At 37.0% G+C, this 17,441-nt stretch overlaps 1 protein-coding gene and 1 pseudogene across 1 annotated transcript in view; both read left to right on the top strand.

Annotated features, from left to right (window-relative positions):
* The window catches only part of GUCY1A2 (guanylate cyclase 1 soluble subunit alpha 2), a 436,032-nt gene that overhangs the window by 411,098 nt on the left and 7,493 nt on the right, over positions 1-17,441 (top strand). The window lies entirely within an intron of this gene.
* Positions 500-1,614, top strand: LOC136126396 (HIG1 domain family member 1A, mitochondrial pseudogene; annotated as a pseudogene).

The following is a 17,441-nucleotide window of genomic DNA, read 5'->3' as shown; positions in this document are numbered from 1 at the left end:
ATAAATTTATTAAAATAAAAAATAATTATTTTAAAAAATTTAAAATTAAAAAGAAAAGAATGAAAGATAGAAGAGAGCAGCCAAACCAGAAATCAAATTCACCAATGATAACGAGTGCTAAGTACTAAAAATTAAAAAAAAAAAAGGACAGATAGAACCCTAGGCCAAATATTAAAAGCAAAGCTATAAAGACAAAATCACACACAGAAGCATAGGCATACACACTCACAAAAAGAGAAAAAGGGGAAAAAAAATATATATATATAGTTGCTACCAAAGTCCACCTCCTCAATTTGGTATGATTCGTTGTTTATTCAGGTATTCCACAGATGCAGGGTACATCAAGTTGATTGTGGAGATTTAATCCATTGCTCCTCAGCCTATTGGGAGAAATTTCCCTTTCTTTTCTTTGTTTGCACAACTCCTAGGGTTCAGCTTTGGATTGGCCCCGCCTCTGTGTGTAGGTAACCTGAGAGTGTCTGTTCTTTGCTGAGACAGGATGGGGTTAAAGGAGCAGCTGATTCGGCAGCTCTGGCTCACTCAGGCCAGGGAGAGGGAGGGGTACAGAATGCGGGACGAGCCTGTGGCAGCAGAGGCCAGTGTGATGTTGAACCAGCTTGAGGCACACTGTGTGTTCTCCTGGGGAAGTTGTCCCTGGATCACGGGACCCTGCAGTGGCAGGCTGCACAGGCTCCCAGGAGAGGAGGTGTGGATAGTGACCTGTGATTGCACACAGGCTTCTTGGTAGCTGTAGCTGCAGCCTTAGTGTCTCATGCCCGTCTCTGGGGTCCATGCTGATAGCTGTAGCTCACTCCCATCTCTGGAGCTCCTTTAAGTCGCACTCTTAATCCCCTCTCCTCATGCACCAGGAAACAAAGAGGCAAGAAAAAGTCTCTTTCCTCTTCGGCAGCTACAGACTTTTTCCTGGACTCCCTCCCTGCTGGCTGTGGCACACTAGCGCCTTCAGTCTGGCTGTGTTCACACAGCCAGCCCCAGTCCTCTCCCTGCAGCCCATAGGTTTTGGATCATTGTGTTTTCATTGTGTTTTGTTTCTATTTTTTTATTTCTTCTTTGATGTCTTCAGTGATTTCTTGGTTATTTAGCAGCACACTGTTCAGCCTCCATGTATTTGTGGTTTTTACAGTTTTTTCCTGTAATTGATTTCTAACCTCATACCATTGTGTTTGGAAAAGATAATTGATAAGATTTCAATTTTTTTAAATTTTCCAAGGTTTGATTTGTGATCCAAGATGTGATCTCTTCTGGAGAACAGAACCAGAGAACTTAAGTGACTTAAAGAAATCCTGTAGTTCTCAAAAGATTCTTCAATCACTGTCTACCAACACAAATATTTCTCTTTCTTCATATAATGAAGATCATGGATCTAAATTTATTTGAATAGCCAGAGGGGCACAATTTGTCCCCATTGGAATGGCAGGTTTTGCAGCAATCGTTGTGTATGAATTATATAAATTGAATAGAAGGGAAAATACTAAAATGTCCATTCACCAGATTCACATGTGCCTGGCAACCCAAGGCTTTGTTGCAGGAACAATGACTCTTGGTATGGACTATTCTATGTATCAGGAATTCTTGCCAAAAGCTAAACCTTAGAAAAGATGCTGTCTTGGTTTTGTTGATAGTGCTTGCTTTAGTCAGACATCTTATATTGAGGTTATATATTTATGTTGAAAATAAATTGTTTGAGTGGGTGAGACAATAACATGGTAATTTGAAACTGGCTTCTTGTTTTGCAGGTTTGATTTGCCTGGTCATGAAATTATTGGTGACTAGCTCACTAACTATGTCATTCAAGGGAATCAAATTAGCACAAAAGAAACATGTCACTGCACATGATAATGGTAAAATGTCCACCTTCTTAAGCTCTCCTCATGAAATTAGTTCTAAAGAAGCCAATCGTGAAATACTCCTAGCTGCTACAAAATATCACATGCTTTTGATGTTACATAGGAATTCTATTTGTTTTATGGCATTCTGTTTTTAGGACTGGTTGGCTCTAGAAGAACCCTTTCAGAACAATACATAGAATATAATATTATAATATAAGCCTCCCCACACTAACCAATTGTGTGTGTTTAAACCAATCATGAGAAGCTGATAACAGAGCTGCTTAGAAGTAGTATTTATTTCAGGATCATACTTGTAAATATGATAATAACTTAATTATGGATCCTAGTTTTGCTTTTTTGTTATTGCAGAATTTTATTTTGCTGCTGCTATTTTAGAATATTTTTAAATTTCACCTTCAAGCAGAAATATGTATTTTAATGGTAATGAAAAGGTAAATGGAAAACACTGTTTAAAATGTGTATAGTATGTTTATTTTCTAAGAATCATAAATATTAAACTAAATAAATTATCTATAATGGAAGTGATTAATGATTTTTGAGCAAGCTGACTTGGTCAGACATTTTATACAAACTTTGGTATACTACAGAATGCTTTATTGCATTTGTGAAGTTCTCTCCTCTAACCTGAATTTATATTCTGTGGTGATAACATGGGGAATATAATGTTAATAAAATGTGAACACTTTAAAAGAAAAAAAAGGAAGAATGAGGAGGAGGAGGGTTAAACTCTTGAAGAAGAGAAAAAACTTCACTTTTTGTTTTCTAGCTCCTAAATATTTTCTTCAGGCTGATTTGCCTTCTTTAGGACTGAAGTCATTACAACTTTCTATGTTCTCCTTACAAAGATCTAGGCTAATTCTACTTATGATTGGTTCAGGAATACATCAAATAGAGAACACAGAATTCTTTAAAATTGTTTCTGCATTTAATATTTTAATAATGAAATCAATGAAGGATTGTTCATTTAAAAAATGTGCATATTTTTTTCCTTCCACTCCATCCTTTGCCTTTTATACAGAAAGACTAGTGTGATATTGGACTTTTTTTTTTTTTAACATCTCTATTGGGGCACAATTGCTTCACAATGGTGTGCTAGTTTCTGCCCCACAACAAACTGAATCAGCTATACATACACACACGTTCCCATATCTCTTTCCCCTTGCGTCTCCCTCCCTCCCATCCTACCCATCCTACCCCTCCAGGCGGTTACAAAACACCGAGCTGATCTCCCTGTACCGCACGGCTGCTTCCCACCAGCCATCTACCCTACGCTCAGTAGTGTATACATGTCCATGACCCCCTCTCACCCCATCCCAGCTCACCCCTCCTCCTCCCCATATCCTCAAGTCCATTCTCTAGTAGGTCTGCGTCCCCATTCCTGTCTTACCCCTAGGTTCTTCATGACATTTTTTTTCTTAAATTCCATATATATGTGTTAGCATACGGTATTTTTCGTTCTTTTTCTGTCTTACTTAACTCTGTATGATAGACTCTAGGTCTATCCACCTCATTACAAATAGCTCAATTTCGTTTCTTTTTATGGCTGAGTAATATTACATTGTATATATGTGCCACATCTTCTTTATCCATTCACCCGAAGATCGGCACTTAGGTTGTTTCCATCTCCAGGCTATTGTAAATAGAACTGCAATGAACATTTTAGTACATGACTCTTTTTGAATTTTGGTTTTCTCAGGGTATATGCCCAGTAGTGGGATTGTTGGATCATATGGTAGTCCTATTTGTAGTTTTTTAAGGAACCTCCATACTGTTCTCCATAGTGGCTGTACCAATTCACATTCCCACCAGCAGTGCAAGTGTTCCCTTTTCTCCACACCCTCTGCACAGTTTATGGTTTCTAGATTTTTTGATGATGGCCATTCTGACTGGTGTGAAATGATACCTCATTTTAGTTTTGATTTGCATTTCTCTAATGGTTAATGATGTTGAGCATTCTTTCATGTGTTTGTTGGCAGTCTGTATATCTTCTTTGGAGAAATGTCTGTATAGGTCTTCTGCCCATTTTTGGATTGGGTTGTTTGTTTTTTTGTTATTGAGCTGCTTGTAAATTTTGGAAATTATTCCTTTGTCAGTTGCTTCATTTGCAAATATGTTCACCCATTCTGAGGGTTGTCTTTTAGTCTTGTTTAGGGTTTCCTTTGCTGTGCAAAAGCTTTGAAGTTTCCTTAGGTCCCATTTGTTTATTTTTGTTTTTATCTCCATTTCTCTAGGAGGTGGGTCAAAAAGGATGTTGCTGTGATTTATGTCATACAGTGTTCTGCCTATATTTTCCTCTAAGAGTTTGATAGTTTCTGGCCTGACATTTAGGTCTTTAATCCATTTTGAGCTTATTTTTGTGTATGGTGTTAGGGACTGATCTAATCTCATACTTTTACATGTACCTGCCCAGTTTTCCCAGCACCACTTATTGAAGAGGCTGACCTTTCCCCACTGTACATTCCTGCTTCCTTTATCAAAGATAAGGTGACCATATGTGTGTGTGTTTATCTCTGTGCATTCTATCCTTTTCCATTGATCTATCTTTCTGTTTTTGTGCCAGTACCATGCTGTCTTGAATACTGTAGCTTTGTAGTATAGTCAAAGTCAGGGAGCCTGATTCCTCCAGCTCCTTTTTTCGTTCTCAAGATCGCTTTGGTTATTCGGGGTCTTTTGTGTTTCCATACAAATTGTGAAATTTTTTGTACTAGTTCTGCAAAAAAATGCCAGTGGTAGTTTGATAGGGATTGCATTGAAGCTGTGGATTGCTTTGGGTAGTAGAGTCATTTTCACAATGTTGATTCTTCCAATCCAAGAACATGGTGTATCTCTCCATCTATTTGTATCATATTTAATTTCTTTCATCAGTGTCATAATTTTCTGGATACAGGTCTTTTGTCTCCTTATGTAGTTTTATTCCTAGATATTGTATTCTTTGTGTTGCAATCATAAATGGGAGTGTTTTCTTGATTTCACTTTCAGATTTTTCATCATTAGTGTACAGGAATGCCAGAGATTTCTGTGCATTAATTTTGTATCGTGCTACTTTACAAAATTCATTGATTAGCTCTAATAGTTTTCTGGTAGCATCTTTAGGATTCTCTATGTATAGTATCATGTCAATCTATGTCAATCTATGAGTTTGGGCAAATGTATAATGCCATGTATCTATTATTATAATATCATACAAAGTATTTCTACTTTCCTAAAAATTCTCTTTGTTCCACCTCTTCATTCCTCCCTCCACCCCAACCCCTGGCATACACTGATCTTTTTACTGTCTTCACAGTAAAAATGGAGACAAATGTTGTCTTTTCCAGAATGTCATAAAATTGGAATCATACAGTATGTAGCCTTTTCAGATTGGCTTCTTTCACTTAGCAATATGCATTTGTTTCCTCCATGTCCTTTTATGATTTGATAGCTCATTTCTTTTTTTTTTTTTTTTTAAACATCTTTATTGGGGTATAATTGCTTTACAATGGTGTGTTAGTTTCTGCTTTATAACAAAGTGAATCAGCTATACATATACATATGTTCCCATATGTCTTCCCTCTTGCGTCTCCCTCCCTCCCACTCTCCCCATCCCACCCTTCCAGGCTGTCACAAAGCACCGAGCTAATATCCCTGTGCCTTGCGGCTACTTCCCCCCAGCTATCTACCTTACTACGTTTGTTAGTGTGTATATGTCCATGACTCTCTCTCGCCCTGTCAAAACTCACCCTTTCCCCTCCCCATATCCTCAAGTCCGTTCTCCAGTAGGTCTGCGTCTTTATTCCTGTCTTACCCCTAGGTTCTTCATGACATTTTTTTCCCTTAAATTCCATATATATGTGTTAGCATACGGTATTTGTCCTTTTCTTTCTGACTTACTTCACTCTGTATGACAGACTCTAGGTCTATCCATCTCATTACAAATAGCTCAATTTCATTTCTTTTTAAGGCTGAGTAATATTCCATTGTGTATATGTGCCACATCTTCTTTATCCATTCATCCGATGATGGGCGCTTAGGTTGTTTCCATCTCCGGGCTATTGTAAATAGAGCTGCAATGAACATTTTGGTACATGACTCTTTTTGAATTTTGGTTTTCTCAGGGTATATGCCCAGTAGTGGGATTGCTGGCTCATATGGTAATTCTATTTGTAGTTTTTTAAGGAACCTCCATACTGTTCTCCATAGTGGCTGAACCATTTCACATTCCCACCAGCAGTGCAAGAGTGTCCCCTTTTGTCCACACCCTCTCCAGCATTTATTGTTTCTAGATTTTTTGATGATGGCCATTCTGACTGGTGTGAGATGATATCTCATTGTAGTTTTGATTTGCATTTCTCTAATGATTAATGATGTTGAGCATTCTTTCATGTGTTTGTTGGCATTCTGTATATCTTCTTTGGAGAAATGTCTATTTAGGTCTTCTACCCATTTTTGGATGGGGTTGTTTGTTTTTTTGTTATTGAGCTGCATGAGCTGCCTGTAAATTTTGGAGATTAATCCTTTGTCAGTTGCTTCATTTGCAAATGTTTTCTCCCATTCTGAGGGTTGTCTTTTGGTCTTGGTTATTGTTTCCTTTGCTGTGCAAAAGCTTTGAAGTTTCATTAGGTCCCATTTGTTTATTTTTGTTTTTATTTCCATTACTCTAGGAGGTGGGTCAGAAAGGATCTTGCTGTGATTTATGTCATAGAGTGTTCTTCCTATGTTTTCTTCTAAGAGTTTGATAGTTTCTGGCCTTACATTTAGGTCTTTAATCCATTTTGAGCTTATTTTTGTGTATGGTGTTAGGGAGTGATCTAATCTCATACTTTTACATGTACCTGTCCAGTTTTCCCAGCACCATTTATTGAAGAGGCTGTCCTTTCTCCACTGTACATTCCTGCCTCCTTTATCAAAGATAAGGTGTCCATATGTGCGTGGGTTTATCTCTGGGCTTTCTATCCTGTTCCACTGATCTATCTTTCTGTTTTTGTGCCAGTACCATACTGTCTTGATTACTGTTGCTTTGTAATATAGTCTGAAGTCAGGGAGCCTGATTCCTCCAGCTCCTTTTTTCGTTCTCAAGATTGCTTTCGCTATTAGGGGTCTTTTGTGTTTCCATACGAATTGCGAAATTTTTTGTTCTAGTTCTGTGAAAAATGCCAGTGGTAGTTTGATAGGGATTGCATTGAAGCTGTAGATTGCTTTGGGTAGTAGAGTCATTTTCACAATGTTGATTCTTCCCATCCAAGAACATGGTGTATCTCTCCATCTATTTGTATCATATTTAATTTCTTTCATCAGTGTCATAATTTTCTGGATACAGGTCTTTTGTCTCCTTATGTAGTTTTATTCCTAGATATTGTATTCTTTGTGTTGCAATCATAAATGGGAGTGTTTTCTTGATTTCACTTTCAGATTTTTCATCATTAGTGTACAGGAATGCCAGAGATTTCTGTGCATTAATTTTGTATCGTGCTACTTTACAAAATTCATTGATTAGCTCTAATAGTTTTCTGGTAGCATCTTTAGGATTCTCTATGTATAGTATCATGTCATCTGCAAACAGTGACAGCTTTACTTTTTCTTTCCTGATTTGGATTCCTTTTATTTCCTTTTCCTCTCTGATTGCGGTGGCTAAAAGTTCCAAAACTATGTTGAATAAGAGTGGTGAGTGTGGACAACCTTGTCTTGTTCCTGATCTTAGTGGAAATGCTTTCAGTTTTTCACCATTGAGGATGATGTTGGCTGTCGGTTTCTCATATATGGCCTTTATTAAGTTGAGGAAAGTTCCCTCTATGCCTACTTTCTGCAGGGTTTTTATCATAAATGGGTATTGAATTTTGTCAAAAGCTTTCTCTGCATCTATTGAGATGATCATATGGTTTCTCTCCTTCAACTTGTTAATATGGTTTCTCACATTGATTGATTTGCATATATTGAAGAATCCTTGCATTCCTGGAATAAACCCCACGTGATCATGGTGTATGATCCTTTTAATGTGCTGTTGTATTCTGTTTGCTAGTATTTTTTGAGTCTGGCCAATGGTTTATCTCTTTTGTTTAATCTTTTCAAAGAACCAGCTTTTAATTTTATTGATCTTTGCTTCGTTTCCTTCATTTCTTTTTCATTTATTTCTTATCTGATTTTTATGATTTCTTTCCTTCTGGTAACTTTGGGGTTTTTTTGTTCTTCTTTCTCTAATTGCTTTAGGTGCAAGGTTAGGTTGTTTATTCGAGATGTTTCCTGTTTCTTAAAGTGAGCTTGTATCACTATAAACTTCCCTCTTAGAACTGCTTTTGCTGCCTCCCATAGGTTTTGGGTCATCATGTCTCCATTGTCATTTGTTTCTAGCTATTTTATAATTTCCTCTTTGATTTCTTCAGTGATCACTTCATTATTAAGTAGTGTATTGTTTAGCCTCCATGTGTTTGTATTTTTTACAGATCTTTTCCTGTAATTGATATCTAGTCTCATAGCATTGTGTTCAGAAAAGATACTTGATACAATTTCAATTTTCTTAAATTTACCAAGGATTGATTTGTGACCCAAGATATGATCTATCCTGGAGAATGTTCCATGAGCACTTGAGAAAAATGTGTATTCTGTTGTTTTTGGATGGAGTGTCCTATAAATATCAATTAAGTCCATCTTGTTTAATGTATCATTTAAAGCTTGTGTTTCCTTATTTATTTTCATTTTGGATGAACTGTCCATTGGTGAAAGTGGGGTGTTAAAGTCCCCTACTATGAATGTGTTACTGTCGATTTCCCCTTTTATGGCTGTCAGTATCATCCTTATGTATTGAGGTGTTCCTATGTTGGGTACATAAATATTTACAATTGTTATATCTTCTTCTTGGATCGATCCCTTGATCATTATGTAGTGTCCTTCTTTGTTTCTTCTAATAATCTTTATTTTAAAGTCTATTTTGTCTGATATGAGAATTTCTACTCCAGCTTTCTTCTGGTTTCCATTTGCATGGAATATCTTTTTCCATCCCCTTACTTTCAGTCTGCATGTGTCTCTAGGTCTGAAGTGGGTCTCTTGTAGACAGCATATATATGGGTCTTGTTTTTATATCCATTCAGCCAATCTGTGTCTTTTGGTGGGAACATTTAGTCCTGGACTTATTTTTTTTTAATTATTTTGATCAAAGGAGTAAAAAATGTGAAGAAATTATTTAATTTATAAGAACTGATTTCAGTTAATTTTTCTAATCTCTCATTTGCCACCTCTTTTTGAAATTTTGCCTGTAGACATGTAATTCTTCTTTGTGATTTTAATTTTAACTCTCTTTGATTTTTAGTTTGTTAAATGGAGGTTTTAGGCTTTTACAGCTGAAAATTGACAATGTCCACAGAAACCAATGGAGCAGAATTATCTTCAGCTATTCAGTATCCTAAAATTAAGAATTTAAGAAGCGTTTGTTTTGCCATCCAAATAAGAAACACATACCAGAATGTGCACTACCTAGCAAGCACCAGGCAGACTGTGGAGTTTATAATAAGCACACTTTGCTATGAATACTTAACACAATGTGGTTGCAAAAAGAAATGAGCCAGGGTGTCACAGAGAGCCTCTATGGCTCTCTGCCTTATACTTTTCAGGGACATATAGGGAAACTGTCCCCATTTGAAAACTTGTCCATTAAGTTGAATTTTAAAACCCACAAACATGTTTCTATAAAATTGCTACAAAATCTGCAACTTAAAATCTTTGTAACCTTAAAATGCATACAGATTTGGTGAGCTCCTTTTGTTTATTTCATAGTAAGCCAGATTCTTACTTTCCTTATTTGGACAGGAGTGTTATTTCCAAAGAATGAATCATTGAATTTCAAGGGATTTTAGGCTGTCTGACTCAATAACTATAGTTTTATTGGGCCTATTTTCAAACTGTATCAGATTTTGGAGCAGTGAAGCATAAAGCAGAAATACAGAGCAGAACTTTTATTCCACTCCGATGGAAAGAAGAAGGTGAATAGGAAAAATTGGGAACTACAAAACACGTAGAAAACCACAAAGAATTTTTATCTTTTTTTCATTTTCTTTTCTCAGAACTGTTATCCTTCTCCATCACTCAAAGATGTAGTGTCTAATGCCATCATAACAGAGTCCAAATGCATTCCTTTGCAAAAAGATATTCAGGTAATTAGCAACAGTAGAAAATTCTTATTTAACATTGCAGATCAAACACCTGAGTTTTCATTAATCTTTTCTGAAATGGTAGGAAAATGATAGTAAAAATATAAAACAAGTATAATCCTCTCCCAATGTATACATACAAAAAAGGGAAAAGGAGTTAACAATGGAAGAGAGCAAGATGAAAAGTGTATACTTTAGTGGTATTTGGCTTAGTACAGAGGGGAACAATGATGTCTCAAGTCTTACAGAAGAAGGTACAGATAAGAAGCAAGCGTATACACTCTAACTCTAAATATCAGCCTATTCAGAAAAAGGGAGAAACTAATTAAAGGATTAATTTACAAAGTCCAACACATAACTGAGAGAAATTTCAGAAAAATACAAGAAGTAGAAACAACCCTAGGTATTTTAAGATGGAAAAGGTTTAATACAGTGAATGATATGCTTACAGAACCATGAAAGGGGGAAAAAGAGCAGATTCTAAACTGGGTATCTTGAAATGATGCAAGCAAATATAAAATTGGCTAGTTAAGCCTCTGATGTCACTACTGGAGTTATAATGGTCTAGGTCTGGAGCCATGGCCACAACCATACTAAGCTTTGAATCTCAGGAAGCTGAAAAGTGGTTGCCTAAATGTTCATTCCAGCGAATAGGAGGTTGGGTGAAAATGTCACCACTACTGGGCCATTTTCCTGATAGGAAACTAGGAACTGGAGCCTTCTTCTGCAAAATTCTAATCTGATAACCAGGGTTAATAGTCAGTTGCCAGAAGAAAATGGAATCAACTTCACTTCTGACATTCAAATCTTGAACGAGTGACTCTAATTGTAGGAACCTAATAATCACTCAGAAACTTAGTTGTGAGGATTTTGAAAAATGTGGTTTCTAGCTGGGTAGCCATGTGCTCATCTGAAACTCTATTATTTAGTAAAAATAGATTTGGGTGGGACAAATAACTCTAGAAGTATACAATAGTTTATTTTCCTTGAGATATTGAATGAAAATGGCTCTAAATTTGAGCAGGTGAAACAAGGGGACTAAGTAACAGTCTATATACTGAACAGTGAGATTCCCAGTTCATTTCCTCCATTTAACTTCCAGAATGCTGGAAGCCAGGTTTAATGCCACAGGCGTGATTGGAACATTGTTACTTGGACAAATTAACCCAAGGGAAAAATGCTAAATGTATTGATATTTGGGAGCCCTAATGAAATGCCCAAAAGAAACCCACAATTTTATAAAATCTTGCCACACATAAAGGTTCCAATCAGATTGTACTGTATCACAGTTAAGTAAAAGGGACTTCCAATGATATTAGTCACTTTTGAATGTCTTTAATATGAAAGAGAAAAACCAAAATAAGCAAGCAAACAACAACAACCAAAAAAACAAAGTATCCCAGCAACAAGTAGTCAATAATCATTTGGAGGAAATGGAGGCAATATAGAGAACAGAAGAAAATCAAAAAGGATGAGTAATATTATCATAGATTTAAGATTATAAGTAAGAACAAAACACTTAAAAAATGAAACAATCATATAACAAATATGAGCTCTTGGAAATTAAAAATATAATACCTGAAGTTATAAAATTGTTTTAAAATCCTTGTGAGGGTTACAAGATAATATTAGAGGAAATCATACAGAAAGTAGAATAGAAAAATGAGCAAGTAAATCACAGAGAAAAGAAAACAACTGGAAGATCAATTTATCAAGTCCAATATATAACTAAGCAGAAATCCAGAAAGGAAAATACAGAATAAATGTAAAAAATTATCAACAAAATAACAAAAAAAATTCTCAAAACTGAAAGATATAACTTGTATATCAAAAGGTACCACTAATGTTCATTTTACTGAATAAAAAGATGCACTGAGGCACCATTATCATTAATTTTTATAAAACCAGAGACAGAAAGATGATGATGATGATGATAAAAGAGAGAGAGAGAGACTGACTGAAAGTTTATACCCACCGGAATAGGAAATGGAATGACACCTGACTTTTTAGCAGCAAAATATTGAGGAGAAGATAATTTCCAATCAAGAATTTAATGATGCATCAAACTAATCAAGTTGAGAAGAGAACGAAATAAAGACATTTCAGATATTCAGTCTTCAAAAAGTCACTATCCTCAAAAAAAAAAAAGTCACTATCTTCATATGCTTTCTAGGCCTCAGCTCTGCAAAATGCCTCATATATTATTGTCTCTTGCCTTGGTCTTAATGAGTTCTTCGGTGAGCAGTAGCATGGAAACGAATAGACAAGTTTGTAATTACTTTGGTACATAACATTCTGAGTTGTTGCTCTCTTATAACTTTGCATATTACACAGGTCTTTTTAGTTGTTGAAACAAACAAAAGATTTTCCAATCTTGCATGATAATCTCAAACATGCAGATGTTAGAGGACTGCACATATAGTTGGTCACTATTTGAGACTGGAAATACATCTATTAATTTCAGCAAGGTTTGTTTTGTCTAGGGAGTTACCCATGACATCAACTCAGCTAAAACAAACAAACAAACAAACAAAAAACTTTATGAAAAGGCATTTTCAGCAAAAATAAAAGTTCCATCTCAGTCCTCTCCTGCCTCATAACTATTACAATCAAAACTAGCAATGCATTTGTTCAGCACCTAGCTCTTAGAAGGCATTTAGGAACTAACTGTTGACCAGCTAACTGCTGAACTCATTGACCAGAAGACTGCATGAAGGTAAAGACTGGCTTGAGAATTGTATTACTGGTTATCTTTCCTAATTCTACAGTCTTGGAGTACTATGAGAAATGCAAATAGCAAACAGCCCTAAAGGCCTCCCTAATTAGCAATCAAATCAAAGTATAGATTTGGAGAGAAAGGAATAGAGTAATAAAAGATCAAATCCTAACCTAAGCCATTAGTTTAGAATAATAAACCATTAGGTTAGAATAATATATGACCATCAATCTGTGTATATGACAATTATACCTATGTCATATATATATATATGGCAACATGTATATATGACTGTATATATGACAATGAAGTATGATCTGAAAAAGACAATAAATCCTAGAATACGATGCCTGAAATGTCACTGTTACAACTTGATTACTTTTTTATAACTCTGGATCTTGTGTTAAAATGGAAATTACATTTAGTTCATTTGTACTTCAGTGTAATTTAGTTTCAGGTCCTTTTCTGAGACAGAATACAGGAGAGCACAATGCTTAGTGAAAACAAGGGTAATGGGCATTCAAACAAGAGCTGAAGGAATCAGAGAACAGCTTCATTACACAGCAGTGAGGGAGCAGCTTCATGGACCTCCATGGAGGTCCGTGACATGCTTGAGGGCAATCCGATGATCCGTAGAAGCAGTTAATTTTCATCTTGAAAATCAATTTGTAGAAAAAATTCTATTGAGAAGAGGAAGGGTGACAGGCAGGTAAACTAGGATTTGTGTGGCTTCTGAACACTTGTTAAACATGTTGAAATTCCCAAGTTGTATATCAACCACTTAGGGATTCGAGCTGGAGATTAATTTAGATTTTTGTAGAGTTTAAGCTTCCATATCAGTCCTGAGCTGCTGAAGAAATGAACTTCTAGGCAAAGCTTTAGAGCCAGCCCAGGGACCTGGACTTAATAAAGCATATCAGAAGGGTCAGAAGTTCTGAGGTGATCAGTGTATAAATTCTTAATCCCTGTATACACATTTGATCATTTATTTATCACCATGACTCATCATGACCAGGTGTGCTGTGTGAAATGTTTCCCCCAACCTCCTGCACAGACCCGCCAGTAACTCATTCAGATTTTCATATTGGAAATCATCTGAATATTGCACTTCAGTGTTTATATATAAAAAACTTGCTAAATACTGGATATCATGGGAGCTTGATAAATTTATCCTTATGTGCTCTCATTTTTATAATTAAAATTTTAAACTGTATTTAGTTTATTAATACCAAAACATATACTTATAAAAGAATAAAACTCCATAAAAGTTGATGCATTTGTGATTTTAGCACAGTATATATGAGATGAATTTAAAATGTCAAGAAATTAATTCATTATTAAAAGTTTCCTCCCAGACAAAGTCCAGTGAATTATTTAAGTTGTGGCATCCAAAGTCACTACTGCACCTTCTTTCAGTCATTTACAAGGGTTTTCATAGAAGTTATCCTAATTTTATTATTCATTGTCATAAAAATCTCAATTATAGCAAAATATAAAGACCTTAGTAAGGCAAACAAACTGTAAAGATAGCAAAATTAGGGGGCTTAACATGTAGGAATAGAGAAATGTAGTTTATGTAGAATCCTATTTGTTGATAATGGGCCTTTAAGGAAACTTGTTGGAAAGATTGAGCTTATGGCTCTATTTTATAATTGTTGGAAGTGAACTTCATTGCTCTGGTTCTAGAATTTTGTACTAAGATCCACAGTCATCATTTCTCCCTTTACCCTACAGAATTTCCTCTTTTGGATGTTATCATATGTTGCACCATATGCTGGCTTTTATTCTTAATTTGTATCATCAGTATTTCTTGCCCTTTAAATTTTATATTAACATATTCTATGCATGTCCACTTACTCTCTTCCATTCAGAGGACTATTTCAGCATGTTACAAGCACTCAACAAGTGTCTATTGATTGGCATCATTGATACCCACATGTTGCACATTGATGACTGTTCTGAGCTAAGAAAAATTATTCTGGAATTCAATGCTAAATTAAACTATTGTTTAGGGAATTTTACATTTTTTTCTTCTGAAGTAACTGATTGTATATTATACGTAAAGACAATCAACATTTATAAAAACAAAAAGAAAGCAAACACTACTAAAATGACTTCCATTCTGATTGTGATGTAAAGCTATCTCTAGAGATGTGATGTAAAGCTATCTTAAAGAGAAGTGGCCAAGATGGTAGAGTAAGAAGACCCTGAGCTCACCTCCTTCTGTGGGCACACCAAATTTACAACTATTTACAACTATTTGCAACTATTGATGAGAACAACCTGAAGCCTAGCAGAGAATATTTTATACAATTAAAGCTATGAAAAATGAACCACAATGATATGGATAGAAGAGACAGAGATGCACTGTAGTCAAGACCCATACCCATAGGTAGATGACCCAGAAAAGGGAGGATATTTACAATTGCAGAGTTTCTCCCCAAGGAGCAAGGGATCCAAGCTCAACATTGGGCTCCCAAACCCCATATGGGTTTCTCAGTCCAGGGGTCCTACACTTGGAAGACAAACACCCAGATTGTTGGCTTTGAAGAGCAATGGGGCTTACTTTTGGGAGAGACAGAGGGCTGTAGAAATAGACACCACATTTAAAGGGTTCATGCAAAATCACATGCTCTGGGACCCAGGGCAGAAACAGTAATTTGAAAGGACCCATTTGCTGTTCTTGGAGAGCTTCCAAGAGAAGTAGGAGACACCTGGGACTCTATCTACTACAAGGATACTGGTGGTTCTGACCAGTACCATTTTGGAATCTTCCCTCTAGCTTTTAACCACTGGGACTCAGCCAGTCAGCACCAGTTCTGGGAAGCCAAAGGCCAAGCAGCTACCTGTGTGAGGATAAAATCTCACTCACCAGCAGGTCGGCTGCTGTAGGAACCTCTGAGCTCCAGCTGCCCCAGGACACGGTTCCACCCAACAGTAGGATGACACCAGTCCCAGGTCACCCTGGGCTCTGGCCCACCTAACAACAGGCAGATGCAAGCCCAGGACCACTGCAGCCTTACAACCACCTGTTTCAACCTGACCCACCCACAAGCAGGTTGGCACCAGAACCAGACTCAAGATCTGCTGAACTCTGTCCTGTCCACCAGTGGGTCAACATTAGTTTCTGGACACTTTGGTGCCCTCAGCCAACTACCTTAGGATCTGGTCTCTCCCAGCAGCAGGTTGACACTAGCGATGGGGTCTTTAACCCTTCAGCCAGCCACCACAGGACTTGGTCTCCCCCACCAGTAGGCCGGCACTAGCCCCAGGAGTACCCAGGGTTCTGTATCCAGCTTGTTCATAACCCAGCCCTGCCACCAGCAGACCAGCACTAGGAATGGAAGTTCCCAGTTGATGCAGCCAATCATGCCAGGACCCAGCCCTATCTACCAGTGGCCTACAGCCTTTACCCTAGTCAGAGTCTGGAAACCAACTGGACCTGGGGCCAGCCATGCCTACCAGTACACCCACAGTAGCCAGTCCACCACAACAGAAGGGCCCATGTAGCCCACATAGAAAGCACCCCTAGAGCATATAGCTCTGGTAACCAAAGGGGAGTGTGCTGCTGGGCCCCATATGTCATCTCCTAATAAGATCACTTCTCCAAGATTGAGAAACATAACCAATCTACCAAATACATAAAAATAAAAACAGACAATTAGGCAAAATGAGGCAAAAGAGGAATATGTTCCAGAGGAAAGAGAAGTATAAAAAACCCAGAAGAACTAAATGAAGTTCAAGATAAGGAATCTACCTGAAAAAGAGTTCAAGGTAATGATCATAAAGATGTTCAAAGAACAGGGGAGAAAAATGAAAGAAAAAAGTAAGAAGTTAGGGGCTTCCCTGGTGGTGCAGTGGTTGGGAGTCCGCCTGCCAATGCAGTAGACATGGGTTCATGTCCTGGTCCGGGAAGATCCCGTATGCCACGGAGCGGCTGGGCCCATGAGCCATGGCCACTGAGCCTGTGTGTCCAGAGCCTGTGCTCCGCAATGGGAGAGGCCACAACAGTGAGAGGCCCATGTACCACAAAAAAAAAAAAAAAAAAAAGTAAGAAGTTAAAAGTTTTCAACAAAGAGTTAGGAAATGTGAAGAAGAATGAAACAGACCTGAAGAATACAATAACTGAAATAAAAATACACAAGAAGAAATCAAGAGTAGATTAGATGATACAGAGAAATGAGTCAGTGGACTGGAAGACAGAGTAGTGGAAATCACTCATGATGAACAGAAAAAGAATTTTTTAAAAAGAAGTGAGCTTAAGAGACCTCAGTGACAACATCAAGCATATTATTAACATTATAGGGGTCCAAGTAGAAGAAGAGAGAGAGAAAAAGGCAGAGAATACATATGAAGAACTAATAACTGAAAACTTCCCTAACCTAGGACCGTCAACAGACATCCAGGTCCAAGAAACACAGAAAGTCACAAACAAGATCAACACAAAGAGGACATGACTAAGACACACTGTAATTAAAATGGCAAAAGTTAAAGAACATTAAAGCAGCAAGGGAAAAGCAATGTGTTATGTACAAGGGAATTCCCATAGACTATCAGCTGACTCTGCAGGCCAGAAGGGAGTGGCATGATATATTTAAAGTGATGAATGGAAAAAGCCTGCAACCAATAATACTCTACCTGGCAAGCTCTTTTCATATTTGATGGAGAAATCAAAAGTTTTACAGACAATAAAAAGCTAAAAAAGTTCAACACCAAAAACCAGTTTTACAAGAAATG

The sequence above is a fragment of the Phocoena phocoena genome, chromosome 8, assembly GCF_963924675.1.
Source record: "Phocoena phocoena chromosome 8, mPhoPho1.1, whole genome shotgun sequence".
Taxonomy (NCBI): Eukaryota; Metazoa; Chordata; class Mammalia; order Artiodactyla; family Phocoenidae; genus Phocoena; species Phocoena phocoena.
Note: the sequence above shows the minus strand (reverse complement) of the source record. Positions and strands in the feature narration are given on the sequence as shown.